We start from the raw sequence: 13,789 nt of genomic DNA, 5'->3' as shown, positions 1-13,789 counted from the left end.
AACTCTCTGTGGTAGGGAATTCCACAGGTTAACAACTCTCTGAGTGAAGAAGTTTCTCCTCCTCTCAGTCCTAAATGGCCTGCCCCTTATCCTAAGAGTGTGTCCCCTGGTTCTGGACTTCCCCAACATCGGGAACATTCTTCCCGCATCTAACTTGTCCAGTCCTGTCAGAATCTTATATGTTTCTATGAGATCCCCTCTCATCATTCTAAACTCCAGTGTATAAAGTCCCAGTTGATCCAGTCTCTCCTCATATGTCTGTCATATATTCAACTATCATTGTAACCCATGTATAAGCTGACCTAAGTTGTACACCTTGAGAACATTGACCACAAGGGGTGAACTTGTGGGAGACACTCCTAACCTGGACTTTCAGGGAAAAGGGGAAGCTCCACCCACCTTCATCACTTGAGGTTTTGGTAATAAAAGTAACTGGTCACAGAGTGACCTTCTCTCAAGCATGGGCCTCTTGTGCATTTATACTGTACAGTAAGGACATATCATTGGCGATGAGAAACTGGGATTTAAACCACACGAGCATGGCCACGAGCAGCACAGAAGAGAGGTACTGTGTTGGTGATGATTGGGACGACTTTATTGAGAGACTACAGCAAAGTTTTGTCACTAAGGAATGGTTGGGACAGGATTCGGCCGACAAACACAGGGCTCATCTCCTGACGGTTTGTGGATCCAGAACGTATTCCCTGATGAAGGAGCTTCTAGCGCCAGAGAAACCGGTGGACAAGACGTTCGAAGAGCTCAGTAAGTTGATCGGGGAACACCTTAAACCGGTAAGCAGCATGCACATGGCAAGACACCGGTTTTACATGCACCGGCGGCGAGAAGGGCAAAGCGTTCCTGACTTCGTGGCAGATCTCTGGCGACTGGCGAGCCTATGTAAGTTCACAGATGCATGCAGAGCGGAGATGCTGCGAGGCTTTTTCATTGAGGGCATCGGGCACGCTGGGGTTTTCAGGAAACTGATTGAGACCAAAGACTTGACCTTGGAAGCGGCGGCTCTGATAGCCCAGACATTTATCTCAGGGGAGGAAGAGACCAGAATGATGTATGACAAAAATCTTGGCTCAAATGTGGCAAACGACCAGGGAGTCAACATTATTAACGCGGCACAGAGTTCTCTATGCAGACAAGGGCAATCGGACATGCCCCAGCATGTAGTCGAACCCAAAGGGGGAATTCAACAGAGACAATGGCTAGCTGAACGGCGATTCATGCCATCGCAATGGACAATGCGGTCAGTAATGGGGCCAACAACACCTGTTAATGGTGCGCTTAAGGACAGTTACAGAGACGGTCAGAGATGATCAACTGGTAATGGACCTTTTGTTTCCAACAACGGGGCCTCCAGCTCATGCTGGAGGTGTGGAGGCAAACACCCAGCCAGAACTTGCAGGTATCAGCAATATACCTGCAGAAACTGCAATGTCAGCGGTCAATTGGCGCGTATGTGCAGGAAGCCTGCAGCCAGGTTGATGTACGAGGAGGACGGGCCCGATGTAAGCCCTACGAGGCCAAATTAATACTGGGGGAAAGCGCTGGAAGCTGAAGTTCAGCAAGTTCATGTGGAGCACAGATACAGTTCATATGCCAGGACGCCACCGATAATTATGAAAGTGCTCCTCAATGGCATCCCAGTATTAATGGAACTAGACACAGGGGCCAGCCAGTCCTGATGAGTATCAAACAGTTCAAAAGGTTGTGGGTGTCCAAGGCCAGGAGGCCAAAAGTATTGCCGATTGACGCACAGCTACGGACATATACAAAGGAGATCATTTCGGTGCGAGGCAGCGCCACGGTAGTCGTGACCCACAAAGAATCGGAGAACAGGTTGTCTCTCTGGATTGTCCCGGGGGATGGTCCCGCACTACTGGGGAGGAGTTGGCTTGCTGTCATGAACTGGAAATGGGGCGATGTCAATGCAATTTCTTCTGTGGAGCAAGTATCATGCTCACAGGTCCTGGACATATTTGACTCATTATTTCAACCTGGCATCGGCACTTTCATGGGGGCCATGGTAGTGATTCACATAAACCTGGATGCCAGGCCAGTACACCACAAGGCCAGAGCAGTGCCGTACGTGATGCGGGAAATGATAGAATGCGAATTGGACTGCCTGCTGAGGGAAGGCATCATCTCGCCAGTCGAATTCAGTGACTGGGCGAGCCCGATCGTGCCGGTGCTCAAGGCGGATGGGTCGGTCAGGATATGTGCCGATTATAAGGCCACCATCAATCGGGTGTCATTGCAAGACCAGTACCCGCTACCGAGAGCGGAGGACCTCTTTGCGACGCTATCCGGTGGCAAACGTATTTCAAAATTGGACCTGACCTCAGCTTACATGACCCAGGAGCTGGCGAGTGAGTTGAAGAAGCTGACCACCATCACAACACACAAGGGGTTGTTTGAGTATAACAGATGTCTGTTTGGGATTCGTTCGGCCGCCGCGATCTTCCAGTGAAATATGGAAAGCCTCCTCAAGTCGATTCCAAGGACAGTAGTTTTTCAAGACGACATCCTCATCACGGGTCGCGATACTGAAGAACACCTGCACAACCTGGAGGAGGTGCTACGCAGACTGGATCGGGTAGGGCTGCGACTGAAAAGGTGAAGTGCGTCTTCTTAGCTCCAGAGGTAGAATTCCTGGGGAGGAGGGTAGCAGCAGACGGGATCAGACCTACTGCGTCCAAAACGATCCAGAGAGCACCCAGACCCCGCAACATGACGGAGCTGCGTTCGTTCCTGGGGCTCCTGAACTATTTTTGTAACTTTCTTCCGAAATTGAGCACGCTGTTAGAGCCACTACACGTTCTCCTGTGCAAAGGTCGCGATTGGTTCTGGGGGGACAGCCAGGAAAAGGCTTTTGATAGAGCACACAACTTGTTATGCTCCAACAAACTGTTAACGTTATCTGACCTGTGTAAGAAACTTGTTTTAACGTGCGATGCGTCGTCCTATGGGGTCGGGTGTGTGTTGCAGCGTGTGAATGCCAATGGTCAGTTACAGCCGGTAGCTTATGCCTCCAGAAGTCTGTCCCAGGCAGAAAGGGGCTATGGGATGATAGAAAAGGAAGCGCTAGCATGTGTATATGCAGTAATAAAAATGCACCAGTACCTGTTTGACAGGAAATTTGAGCTGGATACAGATCACAAACCTCTAACGTCCCTTTTGGCCGACAACAAGGCCATAAATGCGAATGCATCGGACTGCATACAGAGGTGGGCACTTACGTTAGCCTATGACTACACAATTCGGCACAGACCTGATACTGAAAATGGCCATGTACGGGGCATGCCCTAAGAAATTTAAAGCGTTTCATAGGCGCAAGGATGAACTCTCAATTCAGGCCGATTGCCTACTGTGGGGAAACTGAGTAGTCATGCCCCAGAGGGGCAGATAGGCATTGAACAGAGAACTTCACAATGAGCACCCGGGCATTGTCATGATGAAGGCAATTGCCAGTTCACATATTTGGTGGCCAGGGATAGATGCAGACCTGGAACTTTGTGTTCGCAGGTGCAACACGTGTGCTCAGCTGGGCAATGCACCCAGGGAAGCCCCCCTTAGCCCCTGGTCCTGGACCGCCAAGCCATGGTCATGCATCCATGTGGACTACGCAGGTCCTCTCATGGGGAAAATGTTTTTGGTTGTAGTGGATGCCTACTCCAAACGGATTGAGTGTGCCATTTTAAATTCTAGCACATCCTCTGCCACGGTAGAACGTTTACGGGCAATGTTCGCCGCCCATGGTCGACCAGATGTCTTGGTCTGAGTCAATGGCCCGTTCTTCACAAGCACTGAATTCTAGGACTTCATGGCAGGCAATGGAATCAATCATGTCAGAACGGCACCGTTCAAGCCGGCCTCAAACGGCCAGGCGGAACGAGCAGTGCAGATAATCAAACAGGGGATGCTCAAAATCCAAGGGGGTTCCCGACAAAGCCGCTTATCATGCCTCCTGTTGGCCAATAGATCCCGACCACACTCACTCACAGGGGTTCCACATGCAGAGCTGCTAATGAAAAGGATGCTCAAAACCAGGTTATCCCTTTTACACCCTACTATGAAAGAAATTGTTGAGAGCAGGCATCAGTCACAATGTGACTACCATGACAGGAATGCGAGGACGCGATGTATTGATGTCAATGACCGTGTTTTTGTCCTTAATTACGCTGCAGGGCCTAAATGGCTTGCAGGCACTGTGATTGCCAAAGAGGGGAATAGGGTTTTGGTAGTTAAACTTACCAATGGACAAATCTGCCACAAACACGTGGATCAAACTAAAAGGAGATTCAGCAACCCCATAGAAGAATCAGAGGAAGAACACGACGTAGAGTTTACTCCACCACAGGTGACCGAACACCGGAACCAAGTAGAGGAGAGCCCAGTCAATGTGGGCAGTCTGGACAGGCCTGAGGCACCGCAAACAGCAGGCACTCAGGCCAGCGACCGGAACCCCAACTCAGGCGCTCTACAAGGGAGCGTAAATCACCAGAGAGACCAATAAGACTTTGGGGAGGAGGTGATGTCATGTATTCAACTCTCATTGTAACCCATGTATAAGCTGACCTAAGTTGTACACCTTGAGAACATTGACCACGAGGGAGTGAACTTGTGGGAGACACTCCTAACCTGGACTTTCATGTATAAAAGGGGAAGCTCCACCCACCTTCATCACTTGAGGTCTTGGTAATAAAGGTAACTGGTCACAGAGTGACCTTCTCTCAAGCATGGACCTCGTCTGCATTTATACTGTATAGTAAGGACATATCAATGTCAGTCCCGCCATGCCGGGAATCAGTCTGGTGAAACTTCTCTGCACTCCTTCAACAGCAAGAACGTCCTTCCTCAGATTAGGAGACCAAAACTGAACACAATGGGCCAAAGTTTTGGGCCGTGCCTAAAACGGCGCAGTCCGGACCTGGACGCCCGTTTTTCGCGCCAGAAAGTGCGCCTAAAAAAAATTTACCTATTCTCCAGCTCCCTGCAGGCCCTCTGGAGCTGGGCGTGGCACAGCACGAGCTGTGGGAGGCGGAGCCCGGTCCCTGCGCTGAAAACACTGCCGGAACCTCTGCGCATGCACGCTACAGTGGGCGCGCATGTGCAGTAGCTCCAGGCGCCCAAAACTGTGGGAGGGGCCCGAAGCACGCAACCCCTCGCCCTGGCTGAATGGGCTCACTGGGGCTGCGTGAATAAGGCTCCTCCCACCCGACCGGACCCAACCCAACCCCCGCTTTCCCCCCCGCCCCCAGCGACCCGACCTCCGCTCCCCCCCACCGGACCTCCGCGACTCTCTCACTCCCCCCACCCACGATCTCCGCGACTCTTCCACCCCCCCGACCTCCGCGACTCCCCCTCCCCCGGACCTCCGCGACTCTTCCCCCCCCCCACCACCCCGGACCTCCGCGACTCTCCCCCCGCACCACCCGCGCCGGACCTCCGCAACTCTGCCCCCCCCCCCTCGGACCTCCGCAACTATTCCCCCCCATCCCCCCCACCCCGGACCTGATCCGCGACCCCCCCCGAGACCCAACGCCACCTACCTGTAAATCCAGCCCGAAGTCTTGGGCCCAGCCGTTCAGCCTCCTTCTCTCCCTTCCACCCCCCTCTCTCCTTCCCTCCCTCCCTCCTCTCTCCTTCCCTCCCTCTCTCCCTCCCTCCTCTCTCCTTCCCTCCCTTCTCTCTCCTTCCCTCCCTCCCTCCTCTCTCCTTCCCTCCCTCCCTCCTCTCTCCCTCCCTTCCTCCTCGCTCCATCCCTCCTCTCTCCTTCCCTCCCTCCTTCCCTCCCTCCTCTCTCCTTCCTCTCTCCTTCCCTCCCTCCCTCCTCTCTCCTTGCCTCCCTCCCTCCTCTCTCCTTCTCTCCCTCCTCTGTCCTTCCCTCCCTCCCTCCTCTCTCTTTCCCTCCCTCCTTCCTCTCTCCCTCGCTCCCTCCCTCCCTCCTCGCTCCCTCCATCCTCTCTCCTTCCATCTCTCCATCCTCTCTCCCTTCTCCCTCTCCCCCTTTCCACCCCCTTCTCCTCCCCCCTTCTTCTCGCCCCTCCTCTCCTCCTCCTCCCCCCCCACCCCCTCCTCCTCCCCCCCTCCTCCCCCACCCCACCCCTCTTCTACCCCCACCCCCCTCTACCTCCCTCCTCCTTCCTCTCGCTCTCCCCCCACCCCCCTTCTCCCCCCCACCCCCCCACCCCCCTTCTCCCCCTCCCCACCCCACCCCCCTCGCTGTCAGAAACACAGATACTGACAGACAGAGAGTGAGAGACACACACACAGACAGACAGAGAGATAGAGACACTGACAGAGACACACTGGGGGGGCCGTCTCAGCACACTGTTGGATGACTTCCGGTGCTGCAGTCGGTAAGTAGAAAATGTTTTATTTATTGATTTTTTAATTTTTTAAAATTTTTTATTAATTTTTTTTGATTGATTTATTGGTTGATTTATTGATGTATTTATCATTTATTATTGATGATGGCTCTTTATTTGTAAAACTGAAGTGTTTAATGTTTATAAACTTCCCTTTAAACCCCCTCTTCCCATTCCCTACGCCTAATTTGTAACCTACGCCTGATTTTCTAAAGTGTAGACAAGGTTTTTTCGAACGTACAAAAATCTTCACTTACTCCATTCTAAGTTAGTTTGGAGTAAGTTTTCATTGCCTAAACTTTGAAAACAGGCGTAAGTGGCCGGACACGCCCCCTTTTGAAAAAAAAATTCTGTTCCAATGTGAAACTGTTCTAACTGACTAGAACTGGAGCAAACTAAATTACAAGAATTCAAATTTCTAAGATACTCCATTCTAAACCAATTGTTCCAAAAAACCAGGAGCAACTCAGGCCGAAACTTGGCCCCAAAATTCCAGGTGAGGCCTCACAAGGCCCTGTACAATTGCAGTAAGACTTCCCTGCTCCTATACTCAAATCCCCTTGCTATGAAGGCCAACATACCATTTGCCTTCTTCACCGCCTGCTGTACCTGCATGCCAGCTTTCAATGGCTGATGAACCATGACACCCAGGTCTCGTTGCACCTCCCCTTTTCCTAATCTGCTGCCATTCAGATAATAATCTGCCTTCGTGTTTTTGCCCTCAAAGTGGATAACCTCACATTTATTCACATTATACTGCATCTACCATGCATTTGACCACTCACCTAACCTCTCCAAGTCACCCTGCAGCCTCTGAGCGTCTTCCTCACAGCTCACACCACCACCCAGTTTAGTGTCATCTGCAAGCTTGGAGATATTACACTCAATTTCTTCATCTAAATCATTAATGTATATTGTAAATAGCTGGGGTCCCAGCCTGAGCCCTGCAGCACTCCACTAGTCACTGTCTGCCATTCTGAAAAGGACCCGTTTATCCCGACTCTCTGCTTCCTGTCTCCCAACCAGTTCTCTATCTACGTCGGTATATTACCCCCGATACCATGTGCTTTTATTTTGCACACTAATCTCTTGTGTGGGATCTTGTCAAAAGCCTTTTGAAAGTCAAAATACACCACATCCACTATTTCTCCCTTGTCCACTCTACTAGTTACATCCTCAAAAAATTCTAGAAGATTTGTCAAGCATGATTTCCCTTTCAAAAATCCTGTCACTGATTTCCAAATGCGCTGCTATTTCATCCTTAATAATTGATTCCAACATTTTCCCCACTGCTGATGTCAGGCTAACTGGGCTATAATTACCCATTTTCTCTCTCCCTTCCTTTTTAAAAAGTGGTGTTACATTAACTATCCTCCAGTTCATAGGAACTGATTCCGAGTCGATAGACTGTTGGATGTATATTAGATGTAAGTGTGTGGCATCTACATCAGGTTACTCGTCAGGTGACCCATCAGGAAATTCTATTGTTCTCTCTCTTCTCTGTGGGTGATCTGGAAAGCAGCAGGCTGTGTGCAGTCCTGACGTTACTGCGAGTTTAATGGTTATTTCATATACCTAAATAAAACATTGATATTCTTTAGGAAAAAATCAGGGCTGCACCTTCTATACTTAAAGAGATATCAACATAGCCAGTGTTGGGGATTCCCCGTCATTTGTGGGGATGCCTGGGCTGGGGATTCCCCGAAGCTTGTGGCAATGCCAGGGCTGGGGAGGTACATGGACTCCTTGAGGGGCTTGTGGGGAGCACTCCACCGGGCTGTGACCTTTGAACCTTAAGCAAGCCCCCCCCTGCTTTTAGCGAGAGCCACATCCAGGGACTGAATCGCTCAGGTAGGATCTAGATTTTAATGGGCCGAAATTCTCTTTCTTCCTGGTTTGGGGCCGTAACATCTTTGGGGTTGGATATTCTGCGCCCGGCGCAGAATTCCCGTTCCGGAAGCAAAATTCGTGTTATCGCCCCTCACAGGAAGTGGAGCGCAATGTCGCGCGCTCCACTTCCTTATGGGGCAGGATAGGGGGTGCTACCCAGGTGCATCGCAGAGCACTATGCAGCTGATGCGTTTCAACGACCCTTCCCTTTCGTTAAAGGGGAGCGATGCTGCGAGCTCTGTACGGCCCTTTGATGGCCTCCAATGGGCAACCAGGGCTAAGGGTTGCCATGGCCACAGCCCGGCACTGAGACAGTGTGCAGGGCTGCTTGATCACAGTCCGGACCCCATGAAAGGAGCAGTCAATGGTCTGACTGGTAAGGAGGAGTAAGAAAAAAAGATGGCGGCGAGCAATGCAGCGCAACTCCCCTTTAAGACTTGCCCCGCGTGGCTGGTGTGGGCATCGCTGGCAGCGGCCTCACAGGGCACTGGCCAATGTCCACGTTGAGTGGAAAGGGGCCGACGCGGGGTGAAAAGGGGTAGCCGTGCACAGTGATGACATCAATGCCGGACAGCGGCCTGGGGCTACTAGCGGGAGGGGGGGGCGCGCTAATGGAGTCATGCCTCCGCTAACTCCCGAGCAATTTCCAGAGAGCCGGTAGCACCCTCACCAGATGAAAACACTTTCATGCCTCTTTAGCTCGCCCCCCACCCCCCGAAGGCGCTAACGGGAGGCACATAACAGGGGAATTTCGTCCCTTTAGGATTTTAACCCCTCGTCTGACCCTTTGTTGCCCGGCAGGGATGGGGGTTATTAAAATTGAGGCTAATGTTTCAAATCAGAAGCAGACCTTCAGGGAGGAGAAACATAGATCTGTGAACCTAACGATAAAAGCGTGCAGGAGCGCTGAACATGCCTTTAGTTGACTAGGCTGAACTGCTTTCATGAACACAGCAGTGCTGGTACAAGAGCTGGTCACCCTGACACAAGGGGTACGTGTGCACACTACTCATTCATGAAGTGTGCTTGGATTTGTGGTTTGTAAGTCCCATCCACCCACTATCTCGTGATAGAAAAGTCCAGAAATCTGTAAGTTGTTTTTGGCTAAAAAAAAAACAAACATAAAGCATGAACATTTGGACTGTATCTGAAGTAAATGATGTAAATAACTAAATACAAGGGCCCATTTACTTTTCTTTATTAAGCAGCCATCTGTTTGTTTACTATTCAAGACACAGGCTCACCACCCCACTCCTCTCATCCTCTCGAGAATACTATTCTGGTTTTGTTTTTACTTCCTGGCTTTGTGTCTGGGACCACTGTACTTTTTCTAAACCTGATCTTAATTCTACTTTTTTTGTAGAATCGTAGAATGATACAGCACAAGAGGAGGCCATTTGGCCTGTGCTGGCTCTTTGAAAGAGCTATCCAATTAGTCCCACTCTCCCGCTATTTTCCCATAGCCCTGCAAATTTTTCCCCTTCAAGTATTTATCCAATTTCCATTTTGTCATGTATTCAACCAGCATTGTAACCCATGTATAAACTGACCTAAGTTGTACACCGTGAGAACACTGACCACTAAGTGGGAGACACTCCTAACCTGGACCTTCAGGTATAAAAGGGGAAGCTCCACCCACCTTCATCACTTGAGTGCTAAGGAATAAAGGACAGGTCACAGACTGACCTTCTCTCAAGCATGGGCCTCGTGTGCATTTATACTGTGTAGTAAGGAAGTATCAATGGCGACAAGAAACTGGGATTTAAACCACGCGAGCATGGCCACTAGCAGAACAGACGAGAGGTACTGTGTTAAGGAATGGTTGGGACAGAGATTCAACATTGTTAAAGCAGCACACAGTTCTCCAGGCAGACAAGGGCAGTCAGGCATGCCGTAACATGTAGTCGAACCCAGAGGGGGAGTTCGACAGAGACAATGGCAAGCTGAACAGCGATTCACGCCATTGCAAGGGACAATGCGGCCAGTAATGGGGCCATCAACACCTGTTAATGGTGCACTCAAGGACAATAACAGGGGCAGTCAGGGACGATCGACTGGCAAGGGACCTTTTGTTTCAAACCGCAACTCATGCTGGAGGCGTGGAGGCATACATTCAGCCGAAGTTTGCAGAGATGAGCAAAATACCTGCAGAAATTGCAGAAATGGATACTGGGGGAAATCGCTGGAAGCTGAAGTTCAGCGAGTTCATGTGGAGCACGTAAACAGTTCATACACCAGGACGCCACCGATAATGATGAAAGTGCTCCTCAATGGCATCCCAGTATCAAGGGAGTTAGACACGGGTGCCAGCCAGTCCCTGATGGGTATCAAACAGTTCGAAAAGTTGTGGGCATCCAAGGCCAGGAGGCCAAAATTATCGCCGATTGACGCACAGCTATGGACTTACACAAAGCAGATCATTCCGGAGCTAGGCAGCGGCACGATAGTCGTGACCCACAAAGATTCGGAGAACAGGTTGCCACTCTGGGTTGTCCCAGGGGACGGTCCCGCACTACTGGGGAGGAGTTGGCTTGCTGTCATGAACTGGAAATGGGGCCATGTCAATGCAATTTCCTCTGTGGAGCGAGTATCATGCTCACAGATCCTGGACAAATTTGACTCATTATTTCAACCCGGCATTGGCACTTTCATGGGGGCCAAGGTAGTGATTCACATAAACCCGGATGCCAGACCAGTGCACCACAAGGCCAGAGCAGTGCCGTACGTGATGCAGGAAAAGATAGAAGGCGAATTGGACCGCCTGCTGAGGGAAGGCATCATCTCGCCAGTCGAATTCAGTGACTGGGTGAGCCCAATTGTGTCGGTGCTCAAGGCGGATGGGTCGGTCAGGATATGTGGCGATTACAAGGCCACCATCAATCGGGTGTCACTCCAAGACCAGTACCCGCTACCGAGAGCGGAGGACCTCTTTGCGACGCTATCCGGTGGCAAGCTTTTTTCAAAATTGGACCTGACCTCAGCTTACATGACCCAGGAGCTGGCGAGTGAGTCGAAGAAGCTGACCACCATCACAACACACAAGGGGTTATTTGAGTACAACAGATGTCCGTTCGGGATTCGCTCGGCCGCCGCGATCTTCCAACGAAATATGGAAAGCCTCCTCAAGTCGATTCCAGGAATGATGGTTTTTCAGGACGACATCCTCATTACGGGTTATGATACTGAAGAACACCTCCACAACCTGGAGGAGGTGCTACGCAGACTGGACCGGGTAGGTCTGCGACTGAAAAAGGCGAAGTGCGTCTTCCTAGCTCCAGAGGTAGAATTCCTGGGGATGAGGGTAGCAGCAGACGGGATCAGTCCTACTGCATCCAAGATGGAAGCGATCCAGAGAGCACCCAGACCCCGTAACACGACGGAGCTGCGTTCGTTCCTGGGGCTCCTGAACAATTTTGGTAACTTTCTTCCCAACTTGGGCACGCTGCTAGAGCCGCTACATGTGCTCCGACGCAAAGGTCGCGAATGGGTCTGGGGGGACAGCCAGGAAAGGGCTTTTAATAGAGCACGCAATTTGTTATGTTCCAACAATCTGTTAACGCTATATGACCCATGTAAGAAACTTGTGTTAACGTGCGATGCGTCGTCCTATGGTGTCGGGTGTGTGTTGCAGCATGTCAATACCAAGGGTCAGTTACAGCTGGTAGCTTATGCCTCCAGGAGTCTGTCCCAGGCAGAAAAGGGCTACGGGATGGTAGAAAAGGAGGCGCTCGCATGTGTATATGCGGTAAAGAAAATGCACCAGTACCTGTTTGGCAGGAAATTTGAGCTGGAGACAGATCACAAACCCCTAACGTCCCTTTTGGCCGACAACAAGGCCATAAATGCAAACGCATCGGCCCGCATACAGAGGTGGGCACTCACGTTAGCTGCCTATGACTACACAATTCGGCACAGACCGGGCACCAAAAACTGCGCCGATGCACTCAGCAGGCTCCCACTAGCCACCACTGAGGGGGCTACCGAGCATGATGCTGAGATGGTCGTGGCTGTTGAAGCTTTCGGAAGCGAAGGCTCACCCGTGACAGCCCGTCAGATTAAAGTCTGGACAAATAGAGACCCGCTATTGTCTCTAGTCAAGAAATGTGTCCTGAATGGGGACTGGGCAGCCACGTACAGGGCATGCCCTGAGAAATTTAAACCATTTCACAGGCGCAAGGATGAACTCTCGATTCAGGCCGATTGCCTACTGTGGGGAAACCGCGTAGTCATGCCCCAGATGGGCAGAGAGGTGTTCATCAGAGAACTCCACAATGGGCACCCGGGCATTGTCACGATGAAGGCAATTGCCAGGTCACACATTTGGTGGCCAGGGATAGACGCAGATCTGGAACTTTGTGTTCACAGGTGCATCACGTGTGCCCAGCTGGGCCATGCATCCAGGGAAGCCCCCCTTAGCCCCTGGCCATGGCCCGCCAAGCCTTGGTCACGCATCCATGTGGACTACGCAGGTCCTTTCATGGGGAAAATGTTTTTGCTTGTAGTAGACGCCTACTCCAAATGGATCGAGTGTGACATTTTAAATTCAAAGCACATCCTCTACCATGGTAGAAAGTCTACGGGCAATGTTCGCCGCCCACGGTCTACCGGACATCTTGGTCAGCGACAATGGCCCGTGCTTCACAAGCACTGAATTCCAGGACTTCATGGCAGGCAATGGAATTAACCATGTTAGAACGGCACCGTTCAAGCCGGCCTCAAACGGCCAGGCAGAACGAGCAGTGCAGATAATCAAACAGGGGATGCTCAGATTCCAAGGGGGTTCCCTACAAACCCGCTTATCACGCCTCCTGTTGGCCTATAGATCCCGACCACACTCGCTCACAGGGGTTCCACCCGCAGAGCTACTAATGAAAAGGACGCTCAAAACCCGATTATCCCTTATACACCCCACCATGAAAGAAATTGTCGAGAGCATGCGCCAGTCACAATATCACTACCATGACAGGAATGCGAGGACGCGATGTATTGATGTAAATGATCCTGTTTTTGTCCTCAACTATGCTGCAGGGCCCAAATGGCTCGCAGGCACTGTGGTTGCCAAAGAGGGAAATAGGATTCTGGTAGTTAAACTGACCAATGGACAAATATGCCGCAAACATGTGGATCAAACAAAAAGGAGGTTCAGCAACCCCATAGAAGAAGCAGAGGAAGAACATGATATAGAGTTCACTCCACCACAGGTGACCGAACACTGGAACCAAAGGGAGGAGAGTCCAGTCACTGTGGGCAGTCCGGACAGGCCTGAGGCACTGCAAACAGCAGACACTCAGGCCAGCACCCAACAACCGGAGCCCCAACTCAGGCGCTCTACAAGGGAGCGTAAACCACCAGAGAGACTCAATCTGTGATCCCAATAAGACTTTGCAGGGGGAGGTGATGTCATGTATTCAACCAGCATTGTAACCCATGTATAAACTGACCTAAGTTGTACACCGTGAGAACACTGACCACTAGATGGGAGACACTCCTAACCTGGACCTTCAGGTATAAAAGGGGAA

At 51.1% G+C, this 13,789-nt stretch overlaps 1 protein-coding gene across 1 annotated transcript in view; it reads right to left on the bottom strand.

Annotated features, from left to right (window-relative positions):
• Positions 1-13,789, bottom strand: part of LOC139264731 (dual specificity calcium/calmodulin-dependent 3',5'-cyclic nucleotide phosphodiesterase 1A-like) — a 1,390,883-nt gene that overhangs the window by 68,654 nt on the left and 1,308,440 nt on the right. The window lies entirely within an intron of this gene.

The sequence above is a fragment of the Pristiophorus japonicus genome, chromosome 1 (assembly GCF_044704955.1).
Source record: "Pristiophorus japonicus isolate sPriJap1 chromosome 1, sPriJap1.hap1, whole genome shotgun sequence".
NCBI lineage: Eukaryota > Metazoa > Chordata > Chondrichthyes > Pristiophoridae > Pristiophorus > Pristiophorus japonicus.
The sequence above is the reverse complement of the archived record's forward strand: the minus strand, read 5'-3'. Positions and strand labels throughout refer to the sequence as shown.